Genomic DNA, 19713 nt, shown 5'->3' on the forward strand with positions numbered 1-19713 from the left:
GGTTCAAAGTTTTAATCAGACACAGAGAAAGATAGGGGCTTATAGATTCGCATCCCAACCTTTTACCTCAAGGGTAATGTCAACAATAATAGTTCATGATGCCTTACATCCAATTGGATATATATATATATCAGAATCTTTCCAACACAAGGTGCTTGCCAAAGGATAAAATGTAAAAAGGAAAGGTGAAAATCACCATGACTCTTGCATAAGGGTAAGAGATAAAAGTAAAAGATAGGCCCTTCGCAGAGGGAAGCAGAGGTTTCCATGCGCTTTCAAGGTTGGATGCACAAAATCTTAATGCGGAAGAACATCACTTTATATTGCCACTTGTGATATGGACCTTTATTGTGCAGTCCGTCGCTTTTATTTGTTCCACATCACAAGATCGTATAAAGCTTATTTCCTCCACACTAGTCAATCATACATATTTAGAGGGCAGTTTTTATTGCTTGCACCGATGACAACTTACTTGAAGGATCTTACTCAATCCATAGGTAGGTATGGTGGACTCTCATGGCAAAACTTGGTTTAAGGATATTTGGAAGCACAAGTAGTATCTCTACTTGGTGCAAAGAATTTGGCTAGCATGAGGGGCAAAGGCAAGCTCAACGTGTTGGGCGATCCATGACAATATACTTTATTTCAGATATAATAAAACATAACCCATTACGTTGTCTTCCTTGTCCAACATCAACCTTTTAGCATGTCATATTTTAATGAGTGCTCACAATTACAAAAGATGTCCAAGATAGTATATTTATATGTGAAATCCCTCTCCCTTCAATATTCTTTCATGAATTGTTCAAGTGACCAATTCTACGTTTGCTAACTTTCAACAAGTTTACTACCTATACTTATTATGTGTGAAGTCATTACTCCCCATATTATAAGCATATGAAACATATATAGATTCAGATTTATGACATTCAGTTTATTCAACCATTTACTCATAGGATATACATGAAGCACATGAGTAAATGACAAACTACTCCAAAAGATATGAGTGAAGAACACTGAGTAGTCAAATAATTAACTAGCCATGGGAGGATTCTTTTTCATTCAATATTTCAGATCCAATGATTTTATTTAAACAGCAAGTAAAATTGAAAATACGCTCCAAGCAAAACACATATCATCTGACGAATAAAAATATAGCTCCGAGTAAGGTATACCGATAGTTTTGAAGACGAAAGAGGGGATGCCTTCCGGGGCATCCCCAAGCTTAGGTACTTGAGTCTTCCTTGAATATTACCTTGGGGTGCCTTGGGCATCCCCAAGATTAGGGTCTTTCCACTCCTTATTCTCCTCATATCGATATCTCACCCAAAGCTTGAAAACTTCAATCACACAAAACTTAACCAAACTTCGTGAGATAGGTTAGTATGATAAAGAGTAAACCATTCACTTTGGTACTGTTAAGGACAAGTTTCATAATTTTTCTCACACAATTCCTACTGTACCATATAATTTCTACAATTTATATTGAGAAATATAAGCCATAGAAACTAGAAAACAAGCAAACTATGCAATGAAAACTGAATATGTCAGAAACAAAACAGTCTGTAATGATCTGAACAGTAACCATACTTCTGCTACTCCAAAAATTATTAAATAAATTGGTGGACGTGAGGAATTTGTATATTAATCTTATGCAAAAAGAATAAACTCAAAAGCACTCTTCTGTAAAAAATGACATGTATTCTCGCGAGCACAAAATTTCTGTTTTTTACAGCAAGATCACATTAACTTTCACCCAAGTCTTCCCAAAGGTCTTACTTGGCACTTTATTGAAACAAAAACTATAAAACATGATTACTACAGTAGATTAATCATGTAAACACTCAAAATCAGTAATGGTAAGTATTGGGTTGTCTCCCAACAAGCGCTTTTCTTTAATGCCTTTTAACTAGGCATGATGATTTCAATGATGCTCACATAAAAGATAGGAATTGAAGCACAGAGAGAGCATCTTGAAGAATATGACTAGCACATTTAAATATAACCTACTTCCTATGCCTAGGGAATTTGTGAGCACACAATTTATAAGAACAACAATCAACTAGCATAAGAAGGGAAAACAAGTATAACTTCAAAACTTTAAGCACATGGAGAGGAAACTTGATATTATTGCAACTCCTACCAGCATGTATTCCTCCCTCATAATAATTTTCAGTAGCATCATGGATAGCAACTTTGTTCTCATACTCAATTGGAACCTCTACCGAAATAGTGGAATCATTACTAGCTAAAGTTGACGCTCTTCCAAATCCACTTTCATAAATATCACACTAAGATTTAACACCCTCCAAAATAGTGGGATCACTAATTCCTAAAGTTGACACTTTTCCAAACCACTTTAAATGATAGTATTATTAATACTTCAAAAGATATAAGTGAAGTTCATGGAGCATTCTACAATTAACATAGACTAACCAATATCCAAGATCAAAATGTATAAGTGAAGCACACGAAGCATTCTATAAAACCATACTCAAAAGATTTAAGTGAATCACAAAGAGCAATTCTATAAGATCATACTTAAAAGATTTAAGTGAATCACATGAAGTATTCTATAAATCAATGAAGGGCTATCTCATGCTAGCATGGTTCTTAAAATAAAAACAAAAACACAAAGGACACAAATCATGTGAACAAAACAAAAACCAAGGTATACCGATAGTTGTTGAAGAAGAAAGACGGGATTCCAACCGGGGCATCCCCAAACTTAGATGCTTGAGTATCCTTTGAAATATTTACTTGGGGTGCCTTGGGCATCCCCAAGCTTGAACTCTTGCTTCTCTTTATTCTTCTCACATCGGTAACTCCTCGTTCTTCGAACACTTCATCCACAAAAACTTAACAAAAACTTTGTCAGATCCGTTAGTATAACAAAGCAAATCACTACTATAAGTACTGTTGCAAACCAATTCATATTTTGTTTTTGTATTATAGCTACTGTAATATAACTTTTCCATGGCTTAATCCACTGATAGAGACCGATAGTTTCATCAAAACAAGCAAGCAATGCATCAAAAACAGAATCTGTCTTAAACAGGACAGTCTGTAGTAATATGGAGGTTTAGTATACTTCTGTAACTCCTAAAATTATGAACTAAATTTGAAAATTTGAAAAATTTGTACAGAAGTAATGTGCAAAAAGTTTCAGACCCATTTGACTTTCCAGTAAAAAATGTAAATTCACGCACTACAGCCAAAGTTTCTGTTTTTGTTCTGCACATAGTAAACAAGTAATCTAATCATCCTAAAACCAAAGCGTGGCACATTATTTTTACAATACAATGGATACATACAAGGGGATAATTATTTAAAGAGAAACTTCCATGAAAAATTCTACATTGTTTCCGTGAGCATGAACACAAGTGCTCAAGGTCGACCCTCACTTCTTCAATGCATAACTTTCCAATCACTTCTCTTTTTGAAGAACTTTTTAGGCATGAAAGGCAAGTAATTTTTTCTGAATTTTCATTCTTTTAAAAAAAAAATTCTATTTTCACCCACAACTAAACAGAAACAAAAAGTAAAAACAAAATCTACTTAGTGAAGAAAGCAAACAAGCACACACGAGAATATCAACCCCACACTATTGCTCCCCGGCAACGGCGCCAGAAAAGAGCTTGATAATCCCCAAGTGCAAGGAATCATCGTAGCAATTTCCAAAGGTGGAAGTGATAAGTATGGAGTGTCGAACCCACAAAGAGCTAAAGGTAAGATCAATATTCTCTCAAGCCCTATCTGCCACTGATACGACTCTACGTACACTGAACGTTTGCTTCCAACTAGCAACGAGAAATAAAACTACGTTGTGGGTATGAAGTGGATAACTTTGTATGGTATCGGAGAGCTAAAACATAAAAGTAGGTGCTGTTATCATAAAGTTAGAATATATTACTAAATAATATAAATAGCGAGTGTGGAATAATGATGGATCGGTGTGCGGAATTGTCCTAGGCAATTATTAACAAGACCGGTAGTCGTCATTGCAATTTCATATGAGGGAGAGGCATAAGCTAACATAGTTTCTCTACTTGGATCATATGCACTTATGATTGGAACTCTAGCAAGCATCCGCAACTACTAAAGATCATTAAGGTAAAACCCAACCATAGCATTAGAGCATCAAGTCCTCTTTATTCCCATACGCAACAATCCCTCTTACTCGGGTTTGTGTTTCAGTCACTCACCAACCCACTATAAGCGAATCATGAACGTATTGCAACACCCTACAGCGGGAATCCCTCACGCTTGCGTGACACGGAGGGCACCATAGGACAGCACCAAAATAAAACATACAACTCATACCAATCTATATCATCAATCAACCCAAGGACAAAAGATATCTACTCAAAACATCATAGGATGGCAACACATCATTGGATCATAATATGTAGCATAAAGCACCATGTTTAAGTAGGGATTACAGAGGGGTGCGGGAGAGTGGACCGCGTAAAAGATATGAGGATGGTGATGATGATGTTGATGTTGATGAAGATGATCACCGTGGCGATGATTCCCCTCTCAATGGCACTCCGGTGCCACCAAGAGAGAGGAGGAGAGGTTCTCCCCCTTGTGCTTCCTCTTCCATGGCCTCCCCCCTAGATGGGGAAAGGTTCTCCCTCTGGTCATTGGCCTTCATGGCGATGATGGCCTCTCCGGGATACTCCTCCATGGCCACCGGTGAAGATGGCCACCGGTGAAGATGGCCCCCTCCAGCAGGGTGCCGGAGAGGGCCTAGATTGACTTCTCGTGGCTACAGAGGCTTGCGGCGGCGGAACTTCCGATCTAGGTTTCTTTCTGGAAGTTTGGGTATATATAGAAGAGTTTTGCGTTGATTTCACGTTAGGGGGGTTTCCGGGCTGTCCACGAGGCAGGGGGGCGCGCCCCCCACCCTCGTGGGCAGCCCGGGACTCTTCTGGTACTCCGTGGGCTTCTTCTGGTCCAAAAATGATCTCCATCAAGTGGCACGTCAATTGGACTCCGTTTGGTTTTCCTTTTTTGCGATACTCTAAAACAAGGAGAAAACAGAAACTGGCACTGGGCTCTAGGTTAATAGGTTAGTCCCAAAAATCATATAAAAGTGTATAATAAAGCCCATTAAACATCCAAGATAGATAATATAACAGCATGAGTACTTCATAAATTATAGATACGTTGGAGACGTATCACGCCCCCTCCCTAGTCCAATTCGGACTTGCCATGGGGGGCGCGCGGCCACCCCTTGAGGCCCTTCTCTCCTTTCCCGTATGGCCCATTAAGGCCCACTATTTCCCCGGCGAATTCCCGTAACTCTCCGGTACTCCGAAAAATACCCGAATCACTCGGAACCTTTCCGATGTGCGAATATAGCCTTCCAATATATCGATCTTTACATCTCGACCATTTCGAGACTCCTCGTCATGTCCGTGATCTTATCCGGGACTCCGAACAACCTTCGGTACATCAAATCACATAACTCATAATACAAATCGTCATCGAACGTTAAGCGTGCGGACCCTACCATTTATGGACTGGTGCAAGCCTCTCGGAGTTGGAATATATGCTTTGATAGTGTGATCAAAGCATATGGTTTTATACAGACTTGTAATGAAGCCTGTATTTACAAGAAAGTGAGTGGGAGCACTACAGCCTTTCTGATAAGTATATGTGAATGACATATTGTTGATTGGAAATGATGTTGAACTTTCTGGAAAGCATAAAGGAGTGTTTGAAAGGAGTTTTTCAAAGAAAGACCTCGGTGAAGCTGCTTACATATTGAGCATCAAGATCTATAGAGATAGATCAAGACGCTTTTAAGATTTTTCAATGAATACATACCTTGATAAGATTTTGAAGTAGTTCAAAATGGAACAGTTAACGAAGGAGTTCTTGCCGGTGTTGCAAGGTGTGAAGTTGAGTAAGACTCAAAGCTCGACCACGGCAGAAGATAGAGAGAGAATGAAAGTCATTCCCTATGCCTCAGCCACAGGTTCTATAAAGTATGCTATGTTGTGTACCAAACCAATTGTATACCCTACCCTGAGTTTGGCAAGGAGTACAATAGTGATCTAGGAGTAGATCACTGGACATTGGTGAAAATTATCCTTAGAGGACTAAGGAAATATTTCTCGGTTATGGAGGTGATAAAGAGTTCGTCGTAAAGAGTTACGTCGATGCAAGATTTGGCACCGATCTGGATAACTCTGAGTCTCGATCTGGATACATATTGAAAGTGGGAGCATTTAGCTAGAGTAGCTCCGTGCAGAGCATTGTAGACATAGAAATTTGCAAAACACATACGGATCTGAATGTGGCAGACCCATTGACTAAACCTCTCTCACAAGCAAAACGTGATCACACCTTAGTACTCTTTGGGTGTTAATCACATAGCGATGTGAACTAGATTATTGACTCTAGTAAACCCTTTGAGTGTTGGTCACATGGCGATGTGTACTATGGGTGTTAATCACATGGTGATGTGAACCATTTGTGTTAAATCACATGGCGATGTGAACTAGATTATTGACTCTAGTGCAAGTGGGAGACTGAAGGAAATATGCCCTAGAGGCAATAATAAAGTTGTTATTTATATTTCCTTATATCATGATAAATGTTTATTATTCATGCTAGAATTGTATTAACCGGAAACTTGATACATGTGTGAATACATAGACAAAACATAGTGTCCCTAGTATGCCTCTACTAGAGTAGCTCGTTAATCAAAGATGGTTAAGTTTCCTAGCCATAGACATGTGTTGTCAATTGATGAAAGGGATCACATCATTAGAGAATGATGTGATGGACAAGACCCATCCGTTAGCTTAGCACTATGATCATTTAGTTTATTGCTATTGCTTTCTTCATGACTTATACATGATCCTATGACTATGAGATTATGCAACTCCCGAATACCGGAGGAACACCTTGTGTGCTATCAAACGTCACAACGTAACTGGGTGATTATAAAGATGCTCTACAGGTGTCTCCAAAGGTTTTTGTTGGGTTGGCATAGATCAAGATTAGGATTTGTCACTCCATGTATCGGAGAGGTATCTCTGGGCCCTCTCGGTAATGCACATCACTATAAGCCTTGCAAGCAATGTCACTAATGAGTTATTTACGGGATGATGCATTACGGAACGAGTAAAGAGACTTGCCGGTAACGAGATTGAACTAGGTATGGTGATACCGACGATCGAATCTCGGGCAAGTAACATACCAATGACAAAGGGAACAACGTTTGTTGTTATGCGGTTTGACCGATAAAGATCTTCATAGAATATGTAGGAGCCAATATGAGCATCCAGGTTCTGCTATTGGTTATTGACCGGAGATGTGTCTCGGTCATGTCTACATAGTTCTCGAACCCGTAGGGTCCGCACGCTTAACGTTCGATGACAATTTGTATTATGAATTATGTGATTTGATGTACCGAAGGTTGTTCGGAGTCCCGGATGAGATCACAGACATGACGAGGAGTCTTGAAATGGTCGAGACGTAAAGATCGATATATTGGAAGGCTATATTCGGACATCGGAAAGTTTCCGAGTGATTCGGGTATTTTTCGGAGTACAGGAGAGTTACGGGAATTCACCGGGGAAGTAGTGGGCCTTAATGGGCCATATGGGAAAGGAGAGAAGGGCCTCAAGGGTTGGCCGCCCCCCCCCCCCATGGCAAGTCTGAATTGGACTAGGGAGGGGGCGGCGCCTGATGAAGCTATGTACCTAGGGTAGGGTCATAGGCCTGTCCAAGATACCCTCCCCAAGGACATCACCCTAAAACCAGAAGCATTCGAAGAAGAATCATCATCCACTCTACCACGAAGTGTTCCACTCGGCAGACTTGAAGTCACTCGACCATGGAGACTGTCACTCGATCGACAGAAGATCTAAAGCCACTCCGTACTACAACGGTCGGTCATTACGTCATAGCTTTAATGGTCATTATGTCTCTTTATTACTAGCGTTACCAGTAACGCCCTCCCCTTGATGTACCTTAAATCCCTTGTAACGTGGGCTGGCTGGGGTCCTGGCGCACTCTATATAAGCCACCCCCACCACATGCACAAGGGTTCGCACCCCCTATAACACACACGCATATAATCGAGTCGACCGCCTCCGGGCACCGAGACGTAGGGCTGTTACGTCCTCCGAGAAGGGCCTGAACTCGTAAAACTTGTGCATACAACTTCTCCATAGCTAGGATCTTGCCTCTACATACCTACCCCCCATTCTACTGTCAGACTTAGAACCACGACAGTTGGCGCCCACCGTGGGGCAGGTGTCTTAGCGACTTGTTGGAGAAGTTGCAATTTTTCCGATCCCCGTCAATATGGTTTTAGGCGGAGGATTGGCCGAAGGCCGCGAGACCCGTCTCGGCGCGCTCGTGTTCGTCGCCGACGACTCCGCTTGGCTTCAGGAGGCTCCACTCGACGTCGAGGCGCTCCCCGTCCGTGGGGCAACGCACTTTCGCGTGTGCGTCCGCGGCGTCCTTCTGCGGCAGCCGTCAACCCAGTATTGGTCAGCTTTCTTGGCGTCTTCATCCCCTGCTGCTCGCCGACGTAAGCGTTCCGGTCGGTCGCGGCTCCAGCGGTGGGTGAGGCACACGGTGGCTCGCCAGTAGGCCACACCACAAGTCACGGCAATCGAGCCCGAAGAAACTCTTTACGGCCTGTTCGACTGGCTCCGTCGAGACTACATCTGAGTGCGACAGCAGTGACCCTGCGGCGGAAGTCTTGATGGTCAACGGACCACGTAGTCCACCTGGCTTCCCCCGCAACGACGGTGGTGATGGCAGAGGCGACCCGTCGCGTGTCCACGAGGAGTACCGCCCCGAGCCCCTCTCTTCGCAGCAGAGGGAAGAGCTTCGCCGCCGTAACATGGATGCACTTCACACTCCTATTGTTGGAGAAACCCCCGAGGCCCGGGCCTTGGAGGAGGTGCGCCTGGCCAACTTGGCCGAGCGCACTCGACTGGAGAACCTCCAGCACGCACTCGACGAGCGTGCTCGGCAGCGGGTTCCAGAGTCCAGTCGACGACAACTTTTTCCACCTCCAACCCAGGTATATCGAACTCCGATCCAGAATCTCACAGCTGTGGCTCGAATAGCAGAGTCGATCCAGCCTTCCCAGTCAGAAGCTAGTAGAGGTTTGATGCAGATCCGGGCTTTGCTTCGGGCGGCGGGGGAGCAGAACACAGCAGTGTCACAGTCTCGGAATAGGATTCATAGTAGATCTGTAAGGGCAGACACAGTTCAGTCGGCTCATAGCCCAAGATCACCTCCAAGGCATGAGGGACGTGGAGATCGACAGGCCCAATACAGAAACCGTGAGCAGTATGATCACCGACTCGACCGCGATGATCGTCGTCGAGTGCCCACGCCTCCCCCAAGGAGTGGGTCATACGCGCCTCGGCAACATGATGACAGACGCCCTCACAGTGGTGGGCGAGGGATTCCAGTAGACCCCCGGGAGCCGGGCTTTGACGCGAGATCTATTCTCATTCAAGGTTTGGTTGACAGGAACAGGGCACACAGAGATGGCCACGATAGAGATTATCCGACCGGCAACAGAGTGCATGTTTCAGGTCCCGAGTGTTTCAGCAGAGCCATCAGAGCAGCAGTGATTCCTCCCAACTTCAGGTTGGCGACTGGAGTCAACAAATTCACTGGTGAGTCCAAGCCAGACACTTGGCTCGAGGACTACCGAGTGGCTATGCAGATTGGTGGTGGCAATGATGAAGTGGCCATGAAGCACCTTCCTCTGATGTTGGAGGGCTCGGCCAGAGCGTGGTTGAATCAGTTAGCACCTGGCAGTATTTATAGTTGGGAAGAGCTTGCCCGAGTGTTTGTTAGAACATTTGAAGGCACATGCAAATGGCCAGCAGGGCTAACAGAGCTGCAATCTTGTGTGCAGAAGCCGAATGAAACTTTGAGGGATTATATCCAGAGATGGATCACGTTGCACCACACGGTGGAGAATGTGTCAGATCACCAAGTAGTTTGTGCCTTCAAGGAAGGTGTCAAGTATCGAGAATTGAATCTGAAGTTTGGTCGGACCGGAGATATGTCTCTGAGTCGAATGATGGAAATTGCCACCAAGTATGCTAATGGTGAAGAGGAGGATCGGCTCCGGAGTGGCAAGCACAAAACTGTCGCCCACGAAACCGGAGGAGGGAACTCCAGTCGGAAGCAGAAGCGCAAAGCCGAGCGAGCTGCTCCTGGAGAAGCCTTAGCCTTGACTCAAGGAAAGTTCAAGGGGAAGCCCAAAGGGCCGTGGAACCCCAAGAAAGTAAAAGATCAAGATGGAAATGATGTGTTGGATTTACCATGCCACATTCACACCAAAAAAGATGAAGAGGGTAATCTCATTTACCCGAAACATACCACTCGACAGTGTCGGCTCCTAATCCAGCAGTTCCGAGAGAAACAACCCAAAGAGAAGGAAAAAGAGTTGGACAAAGTTGAGGATAAAGAGGAAGATGATGATGGTTACCCCCACGTCAATTCCACTTTGATGATTTTTGCTGATGTTGAGAGCAAAAGTCGACTGAAACTCATCAACAGAGAAGTGAACATGGTCGCTCCGGCGACACCCAGTTATTTGAAGTGGTCTCAGACTGCCATTACATTCGACCAGTCTGATCACCCAGCCCACATAGCCACCCCTGGGAGGCAAGCGTTGGTGGTCGACCCAGTTGTCGAAGGCACTCGGTTGACTAAGGTTCTGATGGATGGTGGCAGTGGCTTGAATATACTGTATGCGGAGACCTTGAAGGGAATGGGCATTCCGATGTCCAGACTCAGTGAAAGCAATATGAGTTTCCATGGGGTTATTCTTGGCAAGAAGGCTGAGTCACTCGGCCAAATCGCCCTCGATGTGGTTTTCGGTGATTCCAAGAATTACCACAAAGAAAAGTTGACGTTTGAAGTCGTGGATTTCCAGAGTGCTTATCACGCTATTCTGGGCAGGCTGGCTTATGCACGTTTTATGGCTCGACCATGTTACGTGTACCTCAAATTGAAGATGCCTGGTCCTAAAGGAGTGATCACTATCACTGGCAATCGGAAGAAGGCAGAAGAGTGCTTCCAGAAGGGCTCAAAGATCGCCGATGCGCAAATGGCAGTAGTGGAATTGCAGGAGTATCAAAAAAATGCAGATCCGAGTGATTTGTTGCGAGCTAAGAAACCTGCCACGGATTCTGCATTTCAGTCGTCTGGTGAAACGAAGCCGATTCATATTCACCCGACCGATCCAAATGCTGCTCTGACTCACATTTCGACAACACTCGACTCCAAATAGGAGGAAGCGCTCATCCAGTTCCTCCGTGAGTACTGGGACATCTTTGCATGGAAACCTTCTGACATGCCGGGTGTTCCCAGGGGGCTGGCTAGGCACCGTTTGCGAGTCGACCCAAAAGTGAAACCAGTCAAAGAACATCTTCGACGGTCCGCCGTGCAGAAGAGAAAATCAATTGGTGAAGAAGTGGCTCGGCTCCTAGCAGCTGAGTTTATCCGAGAGATTTACCACTCCGAGTGGCTAGCCAATGTTGTCATGGTCCCCAAGAAGGACGACTCACTTCGCATGTGCATTGACTTCAAGCATATCAATCGGGCCTGCCTGAAAGATCACTTTCCTCTCCCCCGCATCGACCAAATAGTCGACTCGACTGCGGGGTGTGAGCGCTTGTCCTTTTTGGACGCTTATTCCGGGTATCATCAGATCCGACTGTATGGACCCGATGAGATAAAAACAGCTTTCATCACTCCATTTGGGTGCTTCTGTTATGCCACCATGCCGTTCGGCTTGAAGAACGCTGGAGCCACATTCATGAGGATGATTCAGAAGTGTTTACTCACTCAAATCAGTCGGAATGTGGAAGCATACATGGATGACATTGTGGTCAAGTCACGTAAAGGTTCCGACCTGCTGGCTGACCTTGCTGAAACTTTTGCCAACCTCAGAAGGTATGATATCAAGCTTAATCCATCAAAGTGCACATTCGGAGTTCCGGGCGGAAAGTTACTCCATTTCCTCATTTCTGAACGAGGGATCGACGCTAATCCAGAGAAAGTTGGCGCCATACTCCGGATGAAACGCCCTGTGCGTGTACACGATGTCCAGAAGCTTACTGGTTGTTTGGCCGCCTTAAGTCGATTCATTTCTCGCCTCAGTGAAAAGGCATTGCCTCTTTACCGACTGATGAAAAAGTCTGATAAGTTCGAGTGGACTCCTGAAGCTGATGCAGCATTTGTAGAGGTCAAAGCCCTGCTTTCCACCCAGCCGGTGCTTGCTACCCCAATCAGCAAAGAGCCTTTACTGCTTTACATTGCAGCCATTGGACAAGTTGTCAGTACAATACGTACGGTCGAGCGGGAAGAAGAAGGAAAAGCCTATAAAGTTCAGCGCCCAGTATATTATGTTTCTGAAGTTCTGACTCCGTCAAAGCAAAGATATCCACATTATCAGAAGCTTATATATGGGATTTATATGACCACGAAGAAGGTTGCACACTATTTCTCTGACCACTCTATTACAGTCGTCAGCGACGCTCCATTATTAGAGATTCTGAACAACAGAGATGCAACTGGTCGAGTGGCAAAGTGGGCGATTGAACTCCTTCCCTTGGATATCAAGTTTGAGGCGAAGAAAGCTATCAAATCCCAAGCAATAGCAGATTTCCTCGCCGAGTGGATCGAACAGCAACTGCCAACTCAAGTTCACTCGGAGCACTGGACCATATTCTTTGATGGCTCCAAGATGCTGAATGGTTCCGGTGCTGGGGTGGTACTGGTATCCCCCCGAGGAGACAAGCTCAGATATGTTCTCCAGATTCACTTTGATTCCTCCAATAACGAAGCGGAATATGAAGCACTCTTATATGGGTTACGTATGGCCATTTCACTCGGCGTCCGTCGCCTCATGGTCTACGGCGACTAAGATTTGGTAGTCAATCAAGTGATGAAGGAGTGGGACGTCATAAGCCCAACTATGATTGGTTACTGTAATGCGGTGAGGAAGTTGGAAAAGAAGTTTGAGGGGTTAGAGCTCCATCATATACCCCGACTGAAAAATCAAGCAGCCGATGATTTGGCAAAGATAGGTTCCAAGAGGGAAGCCATTCCCAGCAATGTGTTTTTGGAACACATTCATACACCTTCAGTCAAGAAGATCCTTTCACTGAAGAGCCCCCGCAGCCTAAGAGTGCCACAGATCCGACTGAAGTCGAAGTCCCAGCCATGGTCGACCTGATCATGGAGGTTTTGGTCATCACTCCCGACTGGACAGTGCCATACATTGCGTATATCCTTAGGAAGGAACTCCTAGAGGATGAAGAAGAAGCTCGACAGATCGTCCATCAATCCAAAGCCTTTACTGTGATAAGAGGACAGCTGTTCAGAGAAAGCGTAACCGGAGTCAGCCAGAAATGCATAACACCAGAAGAAGGTCGAGTGATCCTCAACGACATCCACTCGGGGACCTGTGGCCACCATGCGTCCTCTCGGACCATTGTGGCCAAAGCATACCGAGCTGGATTTTATTGGCCACGAGCAAATGAAATGGCAAAAGATGTAGTCGACAAATGTGAAGGCTGCCAGTTTTACTCCAATATGTCCCACAAGCCTGCGTCAGCCCTGAAGACCATTCCACTCGTCTGGCCCTTTGCTGTTTGGGAATTGGATATGGTTGGACCCTTGAGGACTGGTAGGAGCGGCTTCACTCATGTGCTTGTAGCAGTCGACAAGTTTACCAAATGGATTGAAGCCAAGCCTATCAAGAATCTTGAAGCCAGTACTGCCGTCAGCTTCATCAGAGAATTGACATTCAGATATGGAGTTCCGCACAACATCATCACTGACAACGGGTCGAACTTCGATTCTCATGAGTTCAGAGCCTCCTGTGCTTCCCAAGGCACACGAGTCGACTATGCTTCAGCCGCCCACCCCCAGTCGAATGGACAAGCGGAAAGAGCAAATGGTTTGATTCTCAAAGGACTGAAACCCCGATTGATGCGTGATCTCAAGCACGCAGCAGGCGCTTGTGTAATTTAGATTATTGACTCTAGTGCAAGTGGGAGACTGAAGCAAATATGCCCTAGAGGCAATAATAAAGTTGTTATTTATATTTCCTTATATCATGATAAATGTTTATTATTCATGCTAGAATTGTATTAACCGGAAACATAATACATGTGTGAATACATAGACAAACAGAGTGTCACTAGTATGCCTCTACTTGGCTAGCTCGTTAATCAAAGATGGTTAAGTTTTCTAGCCATAGACATGAGTTGTCATTTGATGAACGGGATTACATCATTAGAGAATGATGTGATTGATTTGACCCATCCATTAGTGAACTTAGAGAATGCGGCACTCTTCTGAATGTAATGCCAATACCATTGATAGCTAAAGTGAAACTGTCGAGTTCAAGTTGCTGATGAATTATTTTAATTTTGCAGGCTGTGAACAGGGGCAGAACTGCTACTTGACTGATGAATCAGAAAAGGGAGGTCACACTAACAGAATGCATTGCTCAATGGAATGTGACATTAGCGAATCAAATGAATCGAGTCCCATTGGGAGCTCAGAAAGTCGCACTAATGCTAATGGTTGCTGCTGTCAAATAGACAGTGAAAAGAAGTCTTGCTGCAGACCTTCCAAAGTGAATGATAGTTCAGCTGGAGGGCTTCTTCGTTATGCTTTGCACCTGCATTTTCTGAGTCCCCTTTTCCAAGAAATCATCAAGATCGATGCAGCGGACCAAACCTGGCATGTCATCAGAACTACTCAATCGGAGTACCGCGACCGAGGAAGAGAGGCGATTTTATCTCTACAATGATATTAGAGTTGTGTTTCCTCAAAGGCACTCAGATTCAGAGGAAGGCGAAGTATGTAGAAACTGAGATCACTCTAGGTTGTGTAGCTATCTCTTTTAACACAACTTCCTTTTTGTTCCTTCCTGCACTAGTAAAACTGAGTAATTTTGCCTATAGCACGTATAGTAGGGCAGGGGATTACAGCACAACACAGCACCCGCAGTACAGCACAATGGTCACACAATCTTTGTTATGCTGTGTGTTTTCTTTTATTCAGGAAATCGCCATTCTAGTGACGCGCAACCACTGGATTCAGACAGAATTAATTCAGGTATTGTGTTGTACTGCAGGTTGATTAGAGAAAACAACAGGTTTTTTTTGCAAATGTGTGTGCAACGACCGGGCCAGTCATCTGGCTGCCACTTGTCGTTATGTCATTGGCCTGGGACTAAAACGTCACATGCAGTGCAAGTTGGGGTATGGTGGGTTGAGTTTTGTAAGTTTGAGACTAAAACGTCACATGTTGTGCAAGTTAGGGTACTTGGGATACTTTTACCTCAATTAACAACCGCCTAGCCCTTCCTTCAAAGCTTTGGTGTCCAAAAATTGACTTTTCATTCTCCGAAACATACCGACACTAGACCAAATTTGCTTTGAGAAGAGTGTTGGAGTATAGAGCTTTTTTTTAAACGAGCCAAAAGACTTGCCATTTTGATTGATTAAGAAGAAGTGGGAATTGTCTGGTTAATTGGCGGAAAACCAGGCTAAAACTGATACAACCCAGTCTGTAAAATGGGCGCCACCGGTCAACCTGGCCAACAAGCCAACAGATGGCCACACACGCGAATCGCCGACAACTCCGACTCGACGACGAGCTTCAGAAGGGAAATATGCAGGACATGCGTCGAGCGTGCCCTCCGTAAATGACCACCGAGAGCCTGTTATCGTCACCGCATGGACTCGCTCCACCGCAGCTCCGACTTCAAAGCTACCAAGCAACCCACGAAAAGCACCTCTGATACGCCGGGAAGATCCGACTACCAAAGCCCGAGCCATGACCTGAGCTCCAGTCGACACAATCATCGTTGCCAAACAGAAATCAGTGCCCCCGAAAACGACCGCCTAAGGCAAACCACGTGGTGAAGATGCCGCCATCTACCGGTGAAGAAGATACCGCCATCCACCTGTCTCCAGGTTGTAGCCGGCTCCGAGACGATGCCTCCAAGGAGGAAGATGATGTGAGGTCGCTTTCATCGTCTGATCCTCTGGATCTGAGGTTCCCTTTCGGAGCCAAGACCACGGAGAGAGGGGAGGAGCACCACACAACAACGATGCTTCCAAGGAAGAGCACAACGCCCGTGGACGTCGCCGTCATCGTCCCCAGATCCGGCAAAGGCCCAAGAAAAGATTTCTCCCGGTGACGCCCTACCAACAACCCCCCATACAGGTCGGCTACAAACCGCCACCCACCAACCACCACAGAGCACGGAAAGAAAACTTGTGAAAACTCGTCTTGGATCAATAGCCATCGATGGAAAGAAACTCAGGCAAGTCTAGTTTCAAATTGGCCTTGTACGCACGCTCGGCCTGCATGGTTTCTTTCCATTTTCATCTCTCTTCCCTCCCCCTCCCACCAAATAAATAGTCGCCATGCTCCATTTCTTCGATCTGCAGAAATCGTCCGGCCATCACCTGCCCTCCCGAAGGACCTCCAACACCAGCCAGGTACATCAGCATGGATCCATGGAGTTTACGTACATTCTCTTCGCATTTTCGCTCCCTAGATCTACTGAACCTTATGTACACATTTTTCGTTTCAGTTTGTGTTTGGCTGCTGTGTGCTGGGCATACAATTCAGAGACCAAAGTACTGTGGTGCTGTGCCTGGCCTGCGACGCGGCCTTCCGTTAATTCCTGCTGTCACGGCTGCAAGGTACACGCGTCCACCAACCTTGTGGTTTCCTTCCTTCCGTTTCCACCTGCCTCGGCTGAGAGCCTGAGATTTTCGGAAGTCTTCATCGATTTAGATAGAGCGATACAGTAAAAGTGCAACTAACATTTTTTAACCTCATTGAATTTTTGTAATGTGGAAGTTGCACCTTCCAGGAAATATTAAAGTTGGACTTTTGCAAATTCATACCGAAAAGGCTTTCGCCCCAATTTTGCAAATTCGTTTGGACTTTAAAACTCTCGGTAGAACGAGACTTAGCAACAATCTATTATTGTAGTGTGCCCACCACCGAATGACTTAAGTAGTGGATATCTTTTGCCACGGAACCGCTTCCTAATCGATCAGACGGCCTAGTGAGCAAAGCATATTTGGAACCAAAAATATGAAATCTGGTCTTTAATTTGGAGTATGGATATTTTTTATTTACCATCTTTGAGACTTACACAAAATGCAATGCCATCATTTTTTATTTGCTATACATATGATTCTTTTATTTATTTTCTTATTGTGCCTTTTCTCTTCTATCTTGTTCCGACCCTTTCCCTACCAGGAGTACAAGGTTTTTTAGTCATCATGGCTTCTTCCGGATCCAATGAGAAGAGAGGTGATGATCGCAAGGGGGGTGAAGAAGTGTGGAAAATGGAGGCCAAGGATAAAGATGGAACTCCCAGAAACTCGGTAGTCTCCGCTGAAGAATCAGAAGCTCAAGTATCTCAACCTCGGTCAACCACGGTCACCGGAGTCTCTGCCATCCCAACCTCTTGGAGAGTCAAATCATCAAACTATCGGCTGACACCCAAATCATCAGCAAGGCTGTACAGAAACCCTTACTACAACTTAATTCACAATTTTGGAGTAGAGAACACTTCTTGTTTGGACATTCCTGGACCTTGGGATCGCCATATACCCAAGAGAGGCAATGACCAGGAGAGCAACAGTTGGGGAACTACCAACAATCAAATTATGTAGGACGTCCTTGACACCTCTGTGCTGTAGCATCTAATCCTGGAGAGCTATATATTTTATGTATCTCTTGAGAGCTATTTTACATGCAAAGTGTGTTATTTTCTCCTTCAGAGAAATATTTTCGATGTATCTATTGGTGTGAGGTTATATGATAAAGAGATTACATGATATTTTTTCTTTTACTTATTATATATTCCAACAAAATAATTTAGATCTTATAGAATTATCTTTTTGGGGGGTCATGACTTTACCATCTTGGATGTTTGATAAAAATAATTGGTCATCTACAAAACTCACGAAGGTTAGTAGAAAGAAGACAAACAATCACATGCAAATATACCATTTCAAACATCTTTTATGATTGTGAACTCACTTTCCATATTGCAAAATTTGAACAACTTTCTTTGGCTAGACATTGAAAACGACTTAATGAATTGCATGGGTTGTGTACCTTCCTAATTTATTTTTCATGGATCTTCCAACATGCATGTTTACTATTACAGACTTTGTAGCCAATGATCACGTACTTAGAATGAATTCTTTTTGTGCATCCAACCTCCTTAAACCAAGCAATTCCGACTATATCTACCAAGTTGGCAGAGTAAGCCATTTCAACTAAATTTTCACCGTCGTAGTCATCTCAAATGATCAACTAAAAATATTCAGGTTTGAGTTTTTATAGCATGGAAATTAAAGTTCTCCATGATGGGCACCATCATAAGGACAACGAAAAATACGGTTCCAACTCAACAAGCTCTTGAGAACTCAACAAAAAAACACATGACAATCCCCACTTCTTTGCGAAGGGCTTATCCTTTACTTTTAATGTGAGTCATTTCTCTTTAACAAATCTATTATGTAGTGTAGCCATTGCATGTCAGAGAAACTTTCAAGAGTCTTATAAATTAATAAGGTATGTGATCATGTTAATTTATTATAGCTGACAATATCTATAAGATTTAAAAGGTTAGAAACTAAGCAACTATTTATATTTAAAGCATCCTTGTGTCTGGGTTATGTTTTCTTGTTCTAAAAATCTTCCTACTGGTGCTAGCTAATTGATTAAAGATAAATATGTTGGGGAACGTTGCATGGAAAACAAAAAAAGTTCTACACACACGCAAGATCTATCCATGGAGATGCATAGCAACGAGAGGGGAGAGTATGTCTACGTACCCTCGTAGACCATAAAGCGGAAGCGTTTATTAACGTGGTTGATGTAGTCAAACTTCTTCATGATCCAACCGATCAAGTATCGAACGTACGGCACCTCCGCGTTCAACACACGTTCCGCTCGATGACGTCCTCACCTTCTTGATCCAGCAAGACGGGTGATGTAGTAGATGAGTTCCGGCAACACGACGGCGTGGTGATGGTGATGGTGAACTCATTCCCGCAGGGCTTCGCCGAGCGCTGCGGAGAAACTGGACGGAGGACTAAACTATGGAGAGGCGTGCCGCACATGGCTAAGAGATTGTCGTGGTCTTGTGTGGCGCGCCCTCCCTCATATATATATATAGTGGGGGAAGGGGAGGCAGCCAGGAGGTTCCCCAAGGGTGGTCGGCCGGCCCCCTTGGGCTCCTGCCCTCTAGCACCCCCTTCCTTGTTTGGCGCCAAGGAGAAGGCAGGAGGAGGTGCCCCCCCCCCCTTTCCTTTCTCCCATGAGGAGGGGAAGGCAGGAGGGGCTAGCCCTCCCCCCTTTCCTTCTCTAGGGTCGGCGGCTAGGGAGAGGGCACGCCAGGCCCCTTGTGGACTGGTGTGTGCCTTCCCTTGGCCCATTAGGCCCATAGATCTCCCGGGGCATCCCAGAACCCCTTCCGATGATCCGATGAATACCCGGTTCACTCTGAAACCTTTCTGGTGTCCAAATAGTATCGTCCTATATATCAATATTTACCTCCGGACCTATCTGAAGCTCCTCGTCATGTCCGTGATCTCATCCGGGACTCCGAACAACATTCGGTCACCAAATCACATAATTCATATA

General features: G+C 44.6%; 1 long non-coding RNA gene across 1 annotated transcript; it reads left to right on the forward strand.

Annotated features, from left to right (window-relative positions):
* The first annotated feature begins 16311 nt into the window (after window positions 1-16311).
* Window positions 16312-17870, forward strand: LOC123174895 (uncharacterized). Its single transcript, XR_006487441.1, has 3 exons — window positions 16312-16535; window positions 16631-16742; window positions 17311-17870. It is a non-coding gene; the product is annotated as an uncharacterized lncRNA (long non-coding RNA).
* The last annotated feature ends 1843 nt before the right edge of the window (window positions 17871-19713 follow it).

Source organism: Triticum aestivum, chromosome 1D (genome assembly GCF_018294505.1).
Source record: "Triticum aestivum cultivar Chinese Spring chromosome 1D, IWGSC CS RefSeq v2.1, whole genome shotgun sequence".
Lineage (NCBI taxonomy): Eukaryota > Viridiplantae > Streptophyta > Magnoliopsida > Poales > Poaceae > Triticum > Triticum aestivum.